Raw genomic sequence first — 16,531 nt, forward strand, 5'->3', positions numbered from 1 at the left:
GCTTATGGGAATATCTCCATTCAGGCATTCTGCTTTATTTTGTACTTAATCTCTATTAAGATGTCTATATGGAAACAGATAGGTATGCTACTTTTCATAAACACCATAAATCTTAAAGTCATTGCTTGGTTAGCCACCAAAGTCCAAAAGGAGCCCCAAAAGAAGATGTTTGGGCCCCCAAGCCTACTATTTCTCATATTCAATCTGACAAACCCCTTGCCTTTTCATAGGTAACCAGGACACCTAGTCCGTGCTACTTAGCCAGGTAACCAGAGTTCAGGCCAGGGCTGTTATATGCTCCCACGGTGATACCTCAAACTTCCCCCAGGAAGCAGTTACCCAAACCAAGAGTTAGTCCCTTCTGCCTAAGACCTCAGTTACAAACCTCGTATAAGGGATAAATGGAGGCCCCTTACGCCCCCCCCTTTTCTGAAGACACCTGCGGATACCTATCAAGTTCACCCCTTCACTCTGGGCTCCCATGGAAGGTGCTAGCTCTTAAACTGGATGGTTTTCCTCCTGTCCTGCTTCTGGCCTTCAAATTCACACTCCTCTCTAGAATCAGGGGGTCTGAACACGGCTGCCTGTGGCTGGCCTGGCACAGGTGGAGAAGCGACCATCTGGATCTTGCTCCACCCTTCCTGAACCAGAGGCCATCCACGCGGCTCTGCCAATTCCTCAGGTGGGAAATAACCACAGTGCATTACTGTCCCATAGTAGTGATGTTAATGTATGACAAAGAACTTCTGCAAACAAAAAGAGAGGTAACCTGTTGGCCTCACCGAAGCCCAATTAAAAATTCTCCAAAGAAGATGAAAAGCCTTTGCCAGGAAATGTTCCAGAGTGTCATCCCCAAATGTCTCAGAACACTGGCATCACAATAAAAAAAATGCAATTGGCACAGGTAGGAGCCTCAGCTGAGCCCCCAAAGGTCGATTTTATCTGCCCTGAACTCCGTGTGCCTATCTCTGACTTGAGAAATTTTCATAGTGTTACTTCACTAAGTGGTTCAGATTTTACAAAAATACAATTTGTAAAAACCATTTCTTTTCTAGCTGGTGTGCTGTGCTGTTCCACTCTGCCTCATCTCAATAAACACGCTCACTGGTCAGGAGACACAGTTAAATGTCCACGTGCATCTGCATGTGGAACCCGCTCCCCAAGTGTCAGACAGACAGCAAAAGTCCTCTGGGAAAGTGTGGTGAGGTTTATGGAGGCGGGGATCCCTCCTACACCAAATTAGGCGTAGGGCAGAAACATGCATTTCAATTTTCAAATCTGTGCATTTATTTGGGGGTGGTTATTCAAGTTCTATAAAATTTCCTTTCAAACATTTTGTATGCCAAGTGTTCCTTCAGGAGGCCCAGGATGTGGGCTGTTTGGGAGTCTTTAGAGGCAGTCTAGGCCATCCTAAGAGCTGCATTAAGAGCAGCCTGGGGGAGTTTGCTAAAATGCAGATGTTAGGGGCTCTCCAAAAGGACCCAATGGGCCCAGGAGACAGACTCCTGGCTAGAGTGCCCCAGGGATCCCTCTGCATGAGGGCCTCTCTCAAAACACCCAGGCACAGGTCCTCCCTGGGGACTGTGTGGTCTCTCCTGTGAAAACCACCAAGCCCGCAGCCGGCCTGTTACCACCAAATTCTGGGGCTGGAAAGGGTTGGGCAGGGCATGGGCTGGAACCCTTCCGATCCCTCCCAAGGGCCTTCCCCAAGCTCCTGAGGACCCTAATTTTAACTGTGTGTTAAAGATTTCTGAACCCGAGGTTCTAGATGGAGGTAGAACTGGAATGTCAAGTGCAGCTCTCACAAGGCAGAGGTGAAAGGGAAGTGTCATTCAAGTCCATGAACACCACCACAAGGACTGGGCTGCCCTTATTCCTACCACTGTCACCACCCCAATGATTGTAACAATTAGCTAATGTGAGCACCTCTCAGGTAAATCAGCTTCTTATGCACTGTACACTTCCATGATTCGCAGCTGGGAATACGTGGCGGCCTTCTGGCCCCAACGCATGGCCTGCTGGGATGCCCTGGCTTCCAGTAACTGTTGCCTCCCAAGGGCATTTTCAAGGACCCTCTTGCTTTCCCAATCTCGAAACTTTAAATTGAACCCAAGAAACTACTGGTCCAATGACCAGCCCCCTGTGACGGGATCAGTCCAACAGACATCTGTCTACACATGCCCTCTCTCACCAATTCACACTCACCCACACTTACAACTCATACCTGGAGCCCACCATGCTGCTTAGCACAGCAACACCACCCAGGGGAGAGAGCATCTCCCGTTGGTAGCTCCCGCTTGGAATCCCAGCTACCCGGGAGGTTGATCTAGGAAGGAGAATTGCCTGTTTGAGGCAACTCATTGAGGCTCTGTCTCAAAATTTAAAAATAATAAGAAGGGCTAGGGATGCAGCTTGGTGCTAGCGGGCCCTGGATTCAATCCCCAGTGCCTCTTAGCGAGGCACGGAGCACATCCATCCTGTTTGTGGCCCTTTGTGGGTGGCTCGGTCAGCATCTGTGAGTGAATGGGTACCCTGGGAGGAGATGATGGATTACCACCCCATTGTCAGGGCCAGGGTCAGGAAAGGGCTCAAACACCCACAGCAAATCTGCCACCCAGCTGGACCTGGGCCAGTTACCAAAGCACACAACACCCACCCCGTGCCAGGAAGACAAACCTAACAAGAGTCCAGGAAGCAATCGACTGCCCTGACCAGGGTGCAGACCCTCCTACCGCCTAGGGACCTGGAGGAATTACGGAGACAAATCCACGAAGGGAAGGGGCAGGCAGAGTCACTGGTGCCTCTGCAAATGTGGCCACGTTCCCACCTGCACCCTGGCTCGCTTGCTCTAAAGTGGGTGCTGAGCCTCAGGGGTAGAGAACTAAAACCCGAGCTGTCCTTCTCAGCAGGCTCCACCGTGGAGGGCAGCCGGGGCAGACCCACACCCCCATCCTGGCCGTCCAACAGGCAAGACAGTCCAACAGGCAAGACAACTTGTTTATTCCTTCTCTGGGAAGGGAAAATAGATCTAAATAGAAAAGTAAATATTTTACTGGGCATTTCTTGGAGTACACGAATACAAAGTGACATTCCATAGACTAAAAACAACCTCCTGAGTGATCTGTAGTCTATCACTGTAGTCTCCCTGTGCATCTCCCTGTAGACTATAGGTAAATCTGTAGCCTATCTGTAGTCTCCCCACCCACTGCCCTTCCCTACCCAGGTGCCCTGCACATTCCAGGTTTTTGTTGTTGTTTACTCTTTACCCAGATTGCCTACCTCCAAATACTTTTCATTGTGACCCCCTCCAAAAAACAAACAACATCAACAACAAAACAGCTCACCAGGCCCCATAAGAGTCATCCATCTATCCTTCATTGCAAAGGATAAAAACACCCTGAACTGCAGGTCTGCCCCTCCAGACAGGGCCCAGCCAGCCCGCCTGCCACCAGTGACCACCCAGCTCACTCCTCACCCTGTGCTACCCACCCAGACCCAGGGAGCCTCCCTGCTGTCCCCAGTGCTGTCCCCAGTGCCGTCCCCAGGAGGGAGAGTACAAAGTGCCCAGAAAGTCATGGCCCCTGTGCTGGGTAAATCCCCTGCTCCCGTCCTGTGTTTTGATGGAGGAAATTGGTGATACCAAGCTCGTGGCTTTTCTGAAACAAGACATACCTCCCATACCCCAGACCCACCTAAGCACAGTTCTGAGACCGCCCACACCCTGGCTCCTTTAGGAAGCTGCGCACAGTGGTGGGCCTGCAAAGGCTGAGAAAACTCACAAGTGCCATCTGAGCATTCTGACCTCAACTGCCTACCAGACCAGCCACTCGGCCGGGTCCACCTCAGGCACAACAGCCCGAGGAGCAGCCCCACCCTTGAGTCTGAGGGGATGAAGCCAGCCCAGAGCTGATCCTGGCCCCGCAGCAGCCCACCCACACACCACCCTTTCCGTGTGGAGTGAAGCGGAATGGAGACCTGTTTGAAAACTGCAGGGGGACTTAAAATAGAATATAATCATTACCCAAGCTGGAGCCAGGCCAGGACACCGGGGCTAACATGACTAATTTGTCAAGAGACACCTCCCCGCGATTCCCTCTGTTGACCTGAAACAGGGAGGGCCTCACTCTGTCCCCCAGCCTCCCTGGGGCCCAGGCCCCAGCTAGATGGCAGAGTCACAAGCCCACACGTGTTCCTGAAAGGAAGGAGGGCTGCGAAGCAGGAAGATAGTCTTATAATTAAAGCCTGTTTTTCAGGAAAATCTCCACGGCAGGAGGACCTCGCCTCTAGGGGAAGCCAAGGTCAAGAGCTCCAGCACCACCTGCCTGCTCCAGACTTTCTGGCCAGGCTGGGCTCTGGATCTCAGGACACACCCAATTTTGTGCTGTGCCCTTCAGATCAGATAGCCTGTTTGAAAAAAAAAAAAAAAAAAAAAAGCCTGTCCCTTTTGTTCCAAAGAATTCATTCGAATTCCTCTCTAAGGCTCCTGGGACACAAACTCAGGGCAGCAACCAGAAGGAAGCGGCCCCCTCAGACAAGTTTCTCACTGGTTTTGATAGGAGTGGTGCAGACAGAATATCCCAACGGGAGAAATCCTACCCAGCTTCCCGATTTCTTCCCCTACATTCCCCCATGAATGCAGAAACCAGATCTCACTTTAACATGTGCACAATGAATCCAGTTGAAAGTGAGAAGCAGCCAGAGTGGAGGCGGGGGATATCCCATTCTAGCCCCTTCCTTTGGAGGGGCACACCCCAAAGGCAGGGCTCACTTTGAGAAGACATCACACCAGCCCAAACCTCAAACACAGAAATCGGAGTCTGATCTACAGAAAAGGATACCAGGATACTTGACCACTAAATCCAGATGACCCATACTATCTACATAATCCCAGGTGGGGTGTGTGTGTGTGTGTGTGTGTGTGTGTGTGTGTGTTGGGGGTGGGAGGTGGAGTATTACCTTAGACACAACCAGATGGAGGGCAAGGGAGAAAGACTGTAAGACGTCTAATCAGTCACCCCCAAACACCCCAAGTCTCAGTTAAAAAGTAAAAAGAAGCCTCAATCAAAGACAGGAAAAACCAGAGCCAGTCAGGGCTGTAACTAGCTCACTTCTGGCTCCCTCACTTACCTAACCTCTTGACCCTCAGTCTCTTCATCAGTTAAGTAGTGACTATCACTTCTACTGCCTGGAGTCAAAAGAACAGAAGTGAGAATATGGCTGAGGCTGGGAGTCTTGACTGGCGGGACAGTGAGAATATGGCTGAGGCTGGGAGTCTTGACTGGCGGGACAGTGAGAATCCAGAGAATTCTCCCCACAAAGCCAGTGAGGACTCTGCCTACCATGCCCGGCAGAGGGTCCCGTTCACAAGCCTTGGTGTTCTGAACATTCATCCCCAAAGTACAGTGAATCTAAAACTGGCCTGGAAACAATCTAGAAAGCCCTCCGTGGCATTAGACCGTGATATTCTAACAAACAGACCTAATCAGAAAACTAGCTGAACTTATAGCTCCATGTGCTCTGGGGAGAAAAAAAAGAAAAAGAAAAAAAAATCAGGAGAAAGATATTTGCTTCTGAGATGAGAATTTCAATCCTGCGAAAACATGCCTGCTAGGTGCTCAACCCAGCCCAACCCTCCTCACCTCTCCCTCTACTTGGATCCAGTGGGTGAGAGGGGGCAAAGAGCCCAGAAGAAGGCTCCAGAACCCACAGTTCTCCCACCAGGGAATCCTGCCAACTCTCTCCCACCCTCTTCCAACAACCCTGTTCAAATCCCAGCTCAGCCACTTTTAGTGGGGTGGGTCCTGGACAGTCACCTGAAAGTGCCTCCGGATGTCTGGCGTCACTCTTGTGAACCTCAAACTCCACAGTACACACCAATTACGTAGCAAGCTAAGCACTGATACCAAGTAAGCGCCCAATGGCTGCCCGCAACAATGTTACTTCAGCAAAAGTTGGTGAACGTATTTAAATGCCGGCAGGGAACCTAACCTGGGCCACCAAATAAAGTCTGCAAAGGATAGAAAGGCAAACAGAAATTCCTCCAAGGAGATGCTGGCTAAATGAAAAGGCCTGCATTGTGCAGGCCTCACCACTTAGTGCTTGGGCAACCTCGAGTCGCAAGAGTCCCGAGGCTCCAAGTATTGAAGAGCTGCCCGAGTGACACATGCAAAATAACAGTACAGCTTCCTGCAAATAAACCTGCTACAGCAGCAGGCACAGTTTCCCGCACCACGGCGCTATTTTGTAGTACAAGTAAAATACTCAGAATCGAGAACTGCGACTCCAGACACTGCCCAAACCACGGGATACAAATCCGCCGGGTCTTAAAGATGCCGCTGTTTACCGTTTGCTTGCAATTGGTCGCGATCGCTCAGTCAATCAATGAACCTCCGCAAAAGTCCACTAGAGGCGCCAGGGACACCAAGACTACAGGTCTGGGGCATCGGAGGCCACCATCACTGGAGCGGGGATGGCCCGAGCAGGGTCCTGCCAGGTACCTGGCTCTGGTGAGGCTCAGTCCTGGGTACCCGGGCCACTTGAACGTCCCGCGGCGCCAATCCCCGCCCAGGGGCCCCCGCTGGTGTGGGGCGGCGTCGATCCCGACCCCCACCGCCCGGGATCCCAGCCCTGCACAAAGGCCTGCGGGAGGCAGGAGGAAATGAGCGCAGGGGCAGGGACCATTTCCACCCCCTCTCAATGACTTCCCCGCGGCGGGAAGCGATTTCGATTTACACGTGAAAAGGCGACCGCAGCGGAGGGGCGTTTCCGGGGGTGTCAGGTACCGCCGCCCGCGGAGGGGGCGGGGCGCGCCCGCCAGGTACCGGGCCTGCGGGGGCGGGGCCTCCAGGTGCTCCGGCCCGGAAGGGCTGGCTGAGCCGCCAGGTGCGCGGGCCCCGGAGACGTCCCACCTGCGGCCCGGTGTCGCGGAACCCCGGCCCCAGATGCCCCGACGCAGGAGGCCGTGCTCGCTGGAGGCCCGAGCTCCCGGCAGGTCCGGGGAGCGCGGCGGAGGCGCAGCCCGGGAACCTCGGCCAGACCCCGCCCCCTCCAAGTGCGGCGCGGCCAGCTGTGCGGTGGCCTTCACCGAGGCCCTCAGCCCTCGGCGCCCCCACTTCGGAAGGTCGCGTGGGACACGCAGCGTCGCCCCGGAGTCAGTCTGGGCGGGACCCAGGGGTTCCCGCGGTCCCAGGCCCTCCAAACTGGGCGCCACTGAAACAAGACGGAAACCAGCCTCTTTCAGTATTTCTTCCTCGCATTAAAAACACGGATTACTTTATTTACCCAGCTCGCAGGAGGATTAATGGCCGTGAAATGTTTTTAAGATCAAAACCCTTCCCAGATTTTTACTTGTGGGCACCTATGTGCATATTGATATCTGTCTGTCCAGTAAAATACACTACCCATCGCTCTCCCGAAATGACCTCTCCCCTATAACCCGAAAGCCGCTGAGCCACGAAGGAACATAGGTAGGGGACTCCAATTCACCCACGTGCCCTGGGCGTTTGAGCCTCACTTGAAGACCTCTCAACATCTAGAGAAGGCAGAGGGGAACTTTCAATGTTATTTGTCACCCGCACTGAGAAGAAAATGTGGCCTGTCCTCCTAGGCAGGTAGGTGTCCCCAAGCTTGGGCCTCCATCCGGGTCTCCCTTGTTTGGAAAGCCTTGGTCCACACAGAACCCCAGCGGTCAGCCAAGCTTTGCCAGTTCTGGGAGGAGCCCACGCAGCCTGTCTGGCCTGGCAGCTCCACCGGCTAGGCCTCCCTTGTGTCACCAGTACTGTTCCTCAGAGCAAAGCCAGGCCACGTGGCTAAGCCAGGGGAATTGTTGCCCGGCAGAGGCCAGGGGTCTACTCCAGTTTGAATCGCACCCTCAACTGTTCCCGGAAGGTGGTTTTCAGAGCTTTCTCAGACCCTGCCTGATGGTTGCTTTGGCCTTACTTCTGCGGGAGCTTACCGCAACAGTATAGGACATCCAGAACCCAAATGAATGAGTGGGCACTGTCCCACTCTTCCTCTGGCCCACTTGGGCCTGAATAAGAGGATAAGCAGTTCGCAGTTCCCCTCAGATCACACTGAGACCACCAGTCAGCAAGAGAATACAGCCACAGCTAAGAGTTCCTTTAAAAGGTGCACACCTCACCCCCTCCAACAAAGAACTCTGGCAGCTCAGCAGCCTCAAGCTTCTCCCCTCCCATCCCCCTCCTCACCTCCCCCAACACACACACACATCTGGAGCAGGTACAATACTGTCACTTCCTGGTTTGATTCAGGCCCCTTCCAACAACTCCTGGCTAGCCTCAACACTGAGGTGAGACTTTAAAACTGCCATAATGGGGAAAAAATATCCCATTAAGCAGAGAAGTTGACCTCTGATTTAGGTCTATGGTTCCTTCCAGAGAAAACTTCCTGGGTTCCTTCCAGAGAAACTTCCTGGGATTCCGTGCCTCCAATAATGAAGTTTTTGTTTGTCCTGGGCTGGGACAGACTGCAGGAGGCCAGATTTCAGGCATGGTTGGCAGCACAGCTGCAATTAGGTGCCTGGCACTGGGGAAAGACCCCCGTGCCCATCTATGTCCACAGTCTTTCCAATGGTTCTCCCAAGCACTTTGGGAGGAGACACAGAGGGTCACCATTTCCCACTGGAGGGCCTTTAAGTGGGGCAACAGTTCTTAAATCATAATCAAGGATTGGTCTTAATGCAAGGAGCACATTTCTGCTATTAGAGGGCTGATTTTGAATGGAGTAGAAATGAATGACTTAAAGAAACATGGCTTTCTCTCTGCATTTTACTTACAATGGGAAGGATTTTTTAGAACCACAATGGTTGAAAAGCAATGCCCTCCCCAGCCCCCAGGACTTTTCTGGACTCAGAGGCCAACAGATCCCAAAGCAAGCCTGACCACCAGCTCAGGAAACAGCAGCTATTCAGGGTTAACATCCTCTAAACACCAAATCACCTTTGGGTAATATTACATAGGACACAAGTCACAATTCCCCATAAAACCAAAATCACCACTTGCCCCAGTAATAAGAACTCAACTGTTTTTAACACAATTTTTGTGGCTATTGAGCCCATTTTAGGCAATCATCTATTAGGTAAACAACTAAAGCAGACCATTTCTAAAACATTCACTAAAGGACTGTTAGATAATGAGGTGCATGGGCTAGGGTAGGTACATGAGAAACTGCCACTGGCCCCCACAGTTCTAAGCTAATGTATGTGGCTGAACAGCAGAAGAGGTGATGGTCTCAAGAATGTTCAGCTATCTAGGCCAATCTCGCTTAGGGTGGGGGGTGAAGAGAAGGTGGTAGGCATGCATATCATCTGGGTGGGACCCTTGGTTGGCTCCTGCTGGCCCTAGGTTCTCCTGGTGGAAGTGAGAGGGCTTTGAGTGGAGAAGAGAGATAAAGGAGTTTTAGAAAGGGCAGCAGGCAGGACGTGTCCAGGACACTTTCCCTGACACTGCAAACAGCACTACTTCAAAGTGAGAAAAAATAAAAATAAACACACCTTCTTCCTGGGACATGAGATGCCTCAGTTTTGGGTGCTGAATATTACTTTGTCACTCAAATTTCTAGGGGAAAAAAGTTTGATTTTCCCCACTTTCCGGGAAGAACAGTACTATTTGCTTTTGGAATCTTTCCTCAAAAAGCAAACAAACAAAAAGCCAAACAAGCAACAGCAACAAACCAGATTACTGAAAAGAGGAAGCACACATTCCTTAGCAGTCCAGAAAGACCACCTTCTAAGAAAAACTCTGGAAAGGAGGCAGTCCAAATTTCCATGCCCGGCCAAAGCAGATGAATGCCAGGCTGGTTCCCACCCTGCCTGTAGCTCCCGGGGTTCTGTTCTCCAGCAGTGAGAATGGAGGCACAACTGCCCCTTGGCTCTCATTGTCAACATTCCACACAAACAATGGCCCGGCTCGATCTCCATTGTACATTCTGTATTCATTTGTGAATCCCCCTTTTTTACACAATGTGCAAAGCCCTTCTTTTCACAGGCAAAGTTCTGAATGCCCAAGTGCAGCCATAATTTAGGCCTTAAACATTAATACTGACAGCTAAAAGCAAACTCTGGATTATGCCGAAACATTAATTTGTGAATATCTTTAGAATCACATTGATGGCTTTTGGATGCTTTCCATTAAATCACGATCAAAAGAACCACTGAATACCTTAAAAGTGTTTCTGAAGTTTTGAGCAATTATGAAATATAATTTTCCAAACCTGGAGATAAGGAGATCCTTTCAGAAGTCTTTGATACACAGTCTATCAAACCCAGACTTGAATAAAAATTAACTTCAAAAGACAGGCATAGGGAGAAGCCTTGCATTTCACCTTTTTTTTTTCCAGGGGTGCTGTAACTTTAATTTGCAGCCCCGAAAATTAGGATAGGCTTACCAGCTGTAAAGGGGAAACCTGATACCTTCCCAGGCAGCAGCCTGGGAGAGTTCATCATCCAGCACTGAAGTGCCTACCAAAACTTTTCACTAGGCCGCATCTTCACAAGCATTCCTGAGTTAGCAATTCTCAGGGAAGATTCTTGGGGAATAAGATACCCTGACATTTCACCAAATAGGGTCACTTCTGTTAAGGACAAGGACTTCTTTGTAAAGGATGAAACTGTGCTCCCATTTTTTAATTACTACAAAATTGTGTTCCACACTCTGTAATGGAATGATCACTCAGACTTAGAAATATTACCTGAGTTGTGCCCTGCCCAGTGGATAAATTTCCCTTTCCAACCATGTGCTTCATGAATACCTATTTGTGGCTGGTATCAGGGACCTGGGACACTTGGCTGCTGCTTTTCACTGATGGAAAGACTATTAACAGAGGGACCCAGGTTGCACTCTCATACATTATGATGACAGCCTCTCTATATTGAAATGACAGTGGTAAAAAATGACAACTGGGGCCACCGTTCTATTGCTGCTGTAAACTCTTTAAAAATTTTTCCATTTAGGGAAAGCATTAGGTGCAAAGGGTATAACTTTGCCTTCAAAAATGATTCATGATGTTGGTGATCGGTTGGCAAATGGCATTCCTGTGCTGAATCTCAGCAGGACCCCTCCCTGAGAGCTGTCCTTTTCCTCTATAATAAGTGAATCTCAAGAATTTCAAATAACATGAACCACCCTGAGCTCCCTTTCTCCTAGTATGTTAACAGTTCCCCACGCTGTTCTCATTCTTAAATCCAGTCCACTTCTCCTTCAGTGGATACCCAGTCCACTCACCAGCTTCAAGACCGGAAAAGTTGCAGGTTGGCTTTGCAGTTTTGTTTGTTGTTGCTATTTGTTTTACTTAATATCTCTTTAAAACACTTTCCAGCCTTAGGAATAACATTTCTGTTTGGAGTTTTTAAAGTCAAGAGTGAAGTTATTGATTATTCCCTGAAAAGGCAACTGATGAACTAGTTAATAATTATTCAGCTAGCAAGTTCTACTGTTTCATCTTGTGTGTGGGGCCAGATTAACAATGCCAGGGAAAGCAAACTCAACTCAGTGGGACAGGAACAGGTGTGCCTGAGTCTTAAAAGGCCAAAATATGTCACCGGTGGTGTGTTTTTACAATGGCAGTTAGTGTTTGTTTTTAAGTAGCAAAACTTTTTACTTTCTTAACTTTAAAGAAGACATACTTTGCTAACATTTCTTCATAAGACAATGACTAAATATTGCACATAAACTGCAACTCCTGCCTAGACAAAAGTTTTTTTTTTTTTTCCCCCCAATCACAGCTAAGTTACTCTGCCCATCCCCCAAGAGAGCACCCATTCAAGGGTTAGTTTCAAAGATCCCAAATGAAATCGTAAATAACTCAGGAGGCCAAGCTCAGTCTGCAGAGCACACCACCTTCCCCTCTGCCTTATTAAGGTACCATTAAAGGGGGGAGGGTGGAACATATCCCAAGTTAAGTATCTTCCCAAGCAGGAAAAGAAACCAAAAAGCACCTTGTCAGGTTCAAAACAAGCGCCAAACCCTAATTCCCTCTAATCACTGCTTTCCACAGGGACAGAACTGGGGTTCCCTACCCCTGGGGCACAGAAAACCAATCAACGCCATAAATCCCTTTGCCTTCGACCCTCTGGGGCAGGGTGGGGGAGGGGTGACCCAACATCAACACTTACACTAAACCCTTCAGTGCTCTACAGAAATATGCTGGCTTATTTCCTTTGTTTGGTCATGTTATACTTGATCAAGTGTGAACGATTAAACTGGTTTCATTAAAGGCAAGTGCATTCACGGCGAACTTCGATGGCAACTGTAAGCATATTTTGCAGGAGGGAGGGCCTCCTTCTTGCTTCAAACCTAGCATCTCATTAACTTTTCTTTGGGGGGCAATAAAAAGGGCACTGGGGGTTTTTCCAGGAGAGTGTCAGAGCCAGACAAAAGGATATTCAGTGTTTCAACTTTAAGATACAGTCCCTGCTACTTAGAAAAATAAAAAGAAACCTTGTTTCAATATTAAAGCTACTGACTGAAAATGTTGAATTAGCATTTTAAATATTACTTTGTAATTGCTGTAAGAAGTACTCTTTGAAATCAAGTGATTATAAACACAAGATCCTTTAAAGTCCCATTACTTCGAAATGTAAAATACTTTATTTATTAAGATTTCAAAACAGTAGAATTCTCCGAAGTGGATGAAAACTAGTTTTACTTTTGAGAACCGCAGGCAGCAAACCAATCTTAGGGGCCAAATACTGGGTACTTTTAAAACTGTCCTTGAACCCCAGTAGAGAAAGAATATTTTCTTTGAGAGTGGTTCGATAGTGGATGTATTTCGTCAAAGTTTAGAAGGCAGAAAGAAATCACTTTGTAAACTTCCCTCAAACATAACGTTCCCTCAAATATAACGTCCCCTCAAAATTATCCATATCAGATAAAAATATACCAGTCTCTAGAATATCCAACAGAATTGCAAATAAGGCATTTAGCATTTTAAATTCCCAATGCATATTTATAGAATTCTCTTGTCTACCCTTCAAGCCACTCGCATCTGACTCTCTAAGAACTTAACCCGATCTCCAATCTTTAAAGAAAAAATGGGGAAATATAAAGATCTGTTTACCCGGCGTAGGGAAAGGGAGCCCGGCGTGGCGACGTAGGCCACTGCCAGCAGCCTCCACCACGAGCGCGCAGGCAAGCGGAAATTTCTACGAAAAAAAAAAAAAAAATTCCTCTTCTCCCTTATAGAATCCTAAACGTGGGGTCCCCAGGAGCCAACTGCTGTTTGGGCCGCCTCCGGAAAAGTACGGGGGTGGGACGGATAACCACAAACATTCGCGCGCGCACGCTCTCCGGGTCCGCGACCATCGTCGCCGGCGGAAAGCAAGCCACTGGAGGGAGTGTGCGCGCGCGAGTGTCTCGGCGCGGCCCGCGGTGACCGCGCTGAGCTCTTGGGCCCGCGGCCTCCCAGCCCCAGGGCGCAGCGTGGGCTGCAGGCGACCCGCCACGCCGCTGGGCCTCCCGTAGGAGAAAGGCCTGGGCGCGCCTCGGTTCCGGCGCTCCACTGCCCAACTCGCCCCGGGCACTGGGGAGAGAGCCGGGAAGAGAAAGAAAGGCGCTTCCCCTTGGCCGCGCGGGGCCGTCCGGCACCGCGGAGGACGAGGAAAAGGAGGCGACCGCCGCGGCCCGGTTGTCCCTGCGCGGCGCTGAGTCCCCGCCGCCCAGGGCGCGCCCCAGCCAGCCCCTCCTGCGAAACTTTTTCTTTTTGATTCGCCCCACCCGAAAAGTGCGGCCCGGGCGGGGGAGGTGAGGGAGGCGGGCGGGCCGGGCTCCCGGCGGCGGGTGGCGAGAAGGAAGTGGTGCCCGCGGGAGCGCGGCCGGGCAGAGGAAATGCCCAGCCCGCCCGGCCCCCGCCCGGCCCGCCCAGGCCCCCCGCCCCGCCGCGACTTTGGCGGGCCGAGCCCTGCGCGGCAGTGGCGGCGGCTGCGGCTGCGGCGGCGGCGGCAGATGTGGCCCGGCTGCCCGAAGGAGCCAACAATGCCGGGCTGGCAAAACAAAAGGGTTCCACTTCGTCTCCTTCCCGGTCTTTCACTTGCGCTCTCTGGGCGCCGCGCGGGATCCCGGGCAGGCAGGGGCCGCGCCCCCAGGGGCCTGAGTCGCGCGCGCCCCGACTTCCCCGCAGACCCCCACCTCTGCCCCCCCCACTCGCCTCGCAGGCGCAAGGCCCGCCGCACCCCGGCGTGCTCGGACTCCTGGTCCCCAGGGATCCGGCCGTATTGTCCCCGCGGCGCGCCGCGCGCTCCGCCCGGGTCGCCAGCGGCCCCCGCACGCGCACCCACCGGGCTCGGGGGGCAGGAGCCGGGGGTGCCTAGGAAACCGTCGCCGAGACGCCGCCGCCGCCGCTGCCCTCCGGACGCCGCTGCGCTCCGGGTTTTTCTTTCCTTTTTTTTTTTTTTTTTTTCCAATCCTGATGGGAAGGAAGGTGACCGCCTACTTCGCATTCATCAACTCTCATCACAACAAAAATCCTGGCGCAAACGCGACCAGCGGGCGCAATCGGTGGCGGGGGGACGACAGGCGGGGACCCCGGGCCGGCATCCACCCCCGGGCGCCGAGGAGAAACACCGGGCCGGGGTCGCGGACCAAAGATGTCCTCGGAAGCCGGCTCGGTGTCCTTCGCCCTCCTCCTCCTCCTCTTCTTCCAGGAGTGGCGCAGTGAGGCGCGGGCACGGCGCCCCCAGCCCGCGGCCGCAGGTGAGGCGGGGGCGGCGGCGGCCCCAGCCCTCCCCCCTCCCCCGGTCCTCCTTACCTCGTCCAGGGCCGCCGGCGTCCACCGCGAAGGGCGCCCACCCGGGAGGCGGCGGCGGCGGCGGCGCTCCCGCCCCTCCCACCCCACCCGGCGGCGGTGGCGGTGGCGGTGGCTGTGCTGCCCCCCCTCAGCGCGGCATGGCTCCCGGCTCCGTCCCTCGCTCCTCGGGCCGCCTCCGGCTCCTCTGGGCCGCTCCCGAGCCACCTTAAAATGACACACGCACACAGGGACACACACACAAAAACTTAATCTCTCCAGCTCCCCGCCCCTCCCCCTCCCGCCCTACCCCTCCCTTCCCTTCCTCCTCCTCCCCTCGCAGCCAAGCCTCTTCCTACTTCCCCACCCACCCCACCCCCTTCCTCCGCCCACCCGGCTCCCGATCACCCCCACCCCTAGTCCGGGCCGCGCGTCCTCCCGCCAGCCCGCCCGCCGGGCGGGGGCTGCACTGGGGGTCCCCGGCCGGCGCCCGCCCCGCGCCGCGCTCACCCCCAAGAGGATGCTGATTCCAACTTGGATCGGGGGAGGGAACGTCCTGGATGCAGAGCGCCTCCCGGCTATTTGCTCTTCTTTATTTGTTTTCTCCTCCGGGAAAGGAGGAGGAAAGCCGAGAGAAAAGGAAAGGGAAAGAAGCGGCTCCGACCGCGTCTCCCGAAGCCTGCTGGCTGCGCAAGAGCGAGGCGGGAGGCGAGGTGAGGGTCGCCGCTCGCTCACTCCTCGCTTTTTTTTTTTTTTTTTTTTTTTTTGGGCAAAGGCGGGGTCTCTCTTTGCAAACCAATGACACAACCCCACATGGGCCGGTCTCGCCCCCTACAGATACTCCTCACTACAAATCGGCTCTCTCGGGGGATTAGTGGCTGCGCGAAAGTGCACACTGGCGCGGCGGGCACTCCCCGGCCTGACCCCCACCCCCGCAAGGTTCTAGGGAGGCTCGGGGCCGCAGGGGCAGGGGCGGGGGTCCAGGGACTGCGGCCTGGAGTCCGGGCTCCCCTCTCCCTCCTTCCTTCTCCTTCCGTTCCACGTGGGGCCCCAGGCTGTCGGCCACGTGGGAGGACGCGAGTCCGGGAGGGCCTCGGAGCAGATCTCCGGGATGGCCCGGACCTGTAGGGCCCCCTCCAGGCCCCCGGAGCGGACCTGCCCCTGTCCCCGCCCGGCGATTCCAACTTCCTCCTGGGCCCCGCGCCGGCGGTTTCTGCCTTCTCAGGCCCGCGGGGTCAGACGAGGGCCGGCCACAGGGGGCACTTGCGCTCCCCAAATCCAGATTCCGGAGGCCGTGCCAGAGAGGCGGCGAAGGCTGTGGGTGCGCGGGGATAGGGCCCCATGTGCTGGAACTTGCAACGGTGTGTTCTCCACAAGAAGCAAAACATTTTTACACATTAAAAAAAAAAATGTTCCTTCCTGTTGCCTGGATCTCGCCGGAGCTATTTTTAAAGCCTTGCCTTGAATGGGATCCCGAGGCCTCAAGGGACCGATGCGCGCTGCTGCCCAGGGTCCAGGGGTCGGGGTCCTGGGCTTGCGCGGCGCTCTTTCGCTACCCCAAGCCCACGCCGTCCTGACGTCCTGCTGTTGGAATCTGGACACCAAATACGGATCTGGGCCCAGCGGCCGCTCTCGGCCAGACAGCACCTGGACTGGATTCCATGCCCGTGACCTGCAACATCCGAGCTCCGTCTCCGGAAGGGAGCCAGCGGTGCGGAATGGGGAGGCTCTTTTTCCTGCGCCCCAGGGCCCCCCAAACTCTGATATGATCCCCTGAGTTCTCAGCGCGTCGTCC

General features: G+C 53.2%; 1 protein-coding gene across 2 annotated transcripts in view; it reads right to left on the reverse strand.

The window, feature by feature from the left end:
- The window catches only part of Ctbp2 (C-terminal binding protein 2), a 134,440-nt gene extending 118,980 nt beyond the window's left edge, over positions 1–15,460 (reverse strand). The window contains exons 1-2 of one of the 2 annotated variants that reach the window (XM_046448708.2): positions 15,247–15,460; positions 14,761–14,964 (exon numbers count right to left, since the gene is read on the reverse strand). The gene's annotated coding sequence lies outside the window, so the exon portion shown is untranslated. Of the gene's footprint in view, positions 1–14,290; positions 14,617–14,760; positions 14,965–15,246 lie in introns of those variants that run through there. The other variant, XM_046448709.2, reaches the window with a different exon arrangement.
- Positions 15,461–16,531: the final 1,071 nt, after the last annotated feature.

Source organism: Marmota monax, unplaced genomic scaffold, assembly GCF_021218885.2.
Source record: "Marmota monax isolate L192 unplaced genomic scaffold, Marmota_monax_Labrador192_F-V1.1 WCK01_AAM20220418_F8-fsc00076, whole genome shotgun sequence".
Taxonomy (NCBI): domain Eukaryota; kingdom Metazoa; phylum Chordata; class Mammalia; order Rodentia; family Sciuridae; genus Marmota; species Marmota monax.